The following is a 208-nucleotide window of genomic DNA, read 5'->3' as shown; positions in this document are numbered from 1 at the left end:
CCCGCCGGCAGCCGCGCGCCGCCCGCACACCCGCCAGCGGGTCACGTGAGGTACGCCGGGTCAGCTGACGCCACCGCAGCGCCAGTCACGAGACGGCGGAGCGTGGCGGGGGCGGGAGGAGGAACTGTGTAGCGGCGGCGCAGTGACTGACAGGTCCTGGGGGACACAGGTTCGAGACCCGGCGCGGCCAGGCTCGGTGCGGTTCCTC

Source organism: Mesitornis unicolor, unplaced genomic scaffold, assembly GCF_000695765.1.
Source record: "Mesitornis unicolor isolate BGI_N332 unplaced genomic scaffold, ASM69576v1 scaffold7314, whole genome shotgun sequence".
NCBI classification, from domain to species: Eukaryota; Metazoa; Chordata; class Aves; order Mesitornithiformes; family Mesitornithidae; genus Mesitornis; species Mesitornis unicolor.
Note: the sequence above shows the minus strand (reverse complement) of the source record.